Raw genomic sequence first — 3,213 nt, 5'->3', positions numbered from 1 at the left:
ATAATTATTTCAAATGCAATATCGATACATTTGATATAAAGTTTACATTTGTATATATTAACAAGATACATCGCTCTTAATTACGGAATGCTTGTAATTCGACTTCTCAGTTAATCATTTGATTTTGTGTTTCTCAAACACTGTTGGTTATAACATTTAATTTAAGTTTAAATTTATAATGTATTAACCGCGTGTACACATGTTAAAAGCAAAGGACAGAATGCAACTATGCATCTATTGACGAAATGAAAATTCAACCGTAATATTATTTTATGTAATATTGTGTTCAAATGATATATGTAAATACACTGTCACTAGTGTTTCATGGTTTAAATTATTTTCCAAATCCGATAAACTGTCGCTAAAATTGTATATATCTCTTTAACCTTACCATCGAATGACTTGAATAAAAAAAACTTCTTACATACATAAACAAGAGGTATTAAATCAGCTTATAGCGACGACGTTTAAACAAAAGCAAACAATAGATTTACATACGTCTAACGACAATCTTGGGAAAGGTTGTACACTGTGGCCCCAAAGTGCTGGCAAAGAACTAAATTAAATTTCAGAAATCACTAGTTTAAGATATGAATACATGCATTTACACTAGACAACATTTAGATCCTGCTTTGATAAGCTGTTCTCCCCATCGCCTGATTGTAAGCCGTGAGAGAACTTACATTGTATTATTTGTAAAGACTTGTTTAAAAATGCGCGAACTTAACATTCAAATTATTTAAAGTTGATTTACAGTTTAGGATTAAGGCAAGCCCAATCCATTAAGGCAAAATGCTAGACTAAGGTACTATCACATAATGTAACGTCGGTACTGCGCAGATTTCGATTAAAAATGATACACAAAATATAAGTACGTATAACTCTTCTAAATGGAAAATTATTTAAATGTCACGTTATTTAATTATTTTTATTTTTTAAAATATTAAATAAGGAATTGCTGTAAAATAATATTGACTACACGTTTTTTTCGCCTAAATATTGTGTGCAATCAGCAAAAGTAAATTCAGTACGATTTGTCACCGTGTCTTTGTAATTGACTGATTGTATGCGCCTGATTCGAAGTCTTGATGATATAAAAACGTTTTGAATTCTTGCACAAGTCAGTGTTTTGTATTCAGAAAACGAATGATATGATCTTGTAGTGCAGTTTTTTCTCCTGCGCTGTCAATATCTCTATTTTTAACAAAACAACACGATTGTTATCGTAATGCTTTGGGTAACCTATTAGACAGGATTGATCTACGAATGTGAACTCTTTTTTGAGCGCGACTCCTAATAAGTGAACAATATCTCACACAGCAATTGATAAATGAAGGATTCAACTCTAATATATTTCTAGCTTCTATTTAATACATGTGTGCAGTCTTATTTGAATGCACATATTGTTGAAATGTCTGCAATGAACACGCAGATTATCCAGTGGGACTGTACTTTCAAAGGACATATATACTTATGCTTTTTCAAGACATTTTCATAACAAAAACTGACTGTTTGCAATATCGTTACAAAATTATATATTTCTTACACAAAAAAAGAAAGCATTATATAACTAACATACATCATGTTTCTGGTGTTCTGGGGTTTACGTTTCTTTTAGAGAACCAATAATATGATCCACGGGGAATGCTATGAAAAGAATTTTCCCCGCTGATCAATTTATATACTCATTTAGACTCGACCAGAATAGTTGAGCAAGAAGAGATCGTTCCATGCATGTCTTGTTTGACGTCATTGTATATACGGGATGCGATTTCACAGTTGAATAATCAGAGATGATATTCTTTGGATGTTATGTAGATGCAGGATGGTTTAATGTCTTTCGGTAACTCATAGAATTATGATTGGTTTGATCACAGTGAAATTTCTGATGTTAAACGATTGTCGTTTGAGCTCAGCTAAATAAAATGTCGATATTTGTCTTGTCAACGTCCTCGAATTCAAAAGGAATTAATTGTATGCAATGATGTTCATACACATGGGCTCAAACTGTTCTGTCTTGATTGAAATGACATAAAGTTCATTTTTGATTTAGATCATTGGGTGTTTTCTGTCAAATGCACGTTTTATAAGATATTGTATTATATATTGAATATCAGCAGAAGGTTCATTGGCCGCTGTTACGAAAGATGTGCTCCATTATTCCCTCAGTAGCTCTTAACACTCAGTGGAATGTCGTCACATCTAAAATTATTGATGGTGGATCTGACAGAGTGTATAGAATTTGGAATTAATGTTTCACAATTCTCTTGTAAGATATCGAGAAGCAAGGAGTATGACAATCGCTGGCTATTTGCAACGAATGTTCATGTAAAGTGAAACGACCAATCATGTAAAACAAATCACTGTTTCTCTAAACGTGGCTTCTTATATTGTTCATCGATGATATAATTTGTTAAAATTAGTCAAACACTTGCAGTTCATGTTATGTATTTTTGCATTTATAAATACATACAGATCAAATGTTGAACTTCCATGTTAAATTATTTTAAATATCGAGGTGCGAGAAGTGTGAATGATCGGTGAAATACACCGTTTTTTGTTTCCAAGACATATACAGCTGTGTATGGAACAGTCACATTTCCATTTATTACAAAAACAACAACATTGATTTTGGTATATAATAACACGACAACACCACTAATCGGATCTCAGCCTTAAGTGGCATAGAAGGGAATCAAAGTTTTGTTACGAAACTGTATTTATTTTCAGCAATGTGGATTATCGTACATAGTTTTAATACATTGAATTATAAACGATGGCTATATAAAACTGTTTACAATGACTTTAAGTTTTTGAACATGATAGAATAAACAACGAACGATAGTTTTTGCAATATGATTACAAGTTGCAGGACAAACATATGTCTTCAAGTGTGATAATCTATTGAAAAATATTATATACTATATCTAAACGTCGTTTACATTTTGCAGACATATTTTTAGTATGAAATTAAATTTTGTACTTTTCAAAGTCAAATAATTGTTGTAAATATTATATCACAAGCTTAAAAAACTCATTATATTACATCGAAGGTATTTAAATGATCCGATAATGCATGTCTTCTTATATATGTGGTATTGCGTGCATCTGACGAGGACCAGTAAATGTATGTATAGATCGAGAAAAATGTGGGCTAATTAGATCCCATAATTCCACATAATATTTGCACAAATATGATTTACATCTACATGG

Source organism: Dreissena polymorpha, chromosome 12 (assembly GCF_020536995.1).
Source record: "Dreissena polymorpha isolate Duluth1 chromosome 12, UMN_Dpol_1.0, whole genome shotgun sequence".
Classification (NCBI taxonomy): domain Eukaryota; kingdom Metazoa; phylum Mollusca; class Bivalvia; order Myida; family Dreissenidae; genus Dreissena; species Dreissena polymorpha.
The sequence above is the reverse complement of the archived record's forward strand: the minus strand, read 5'-3'. Positions refer to the sequence as shown.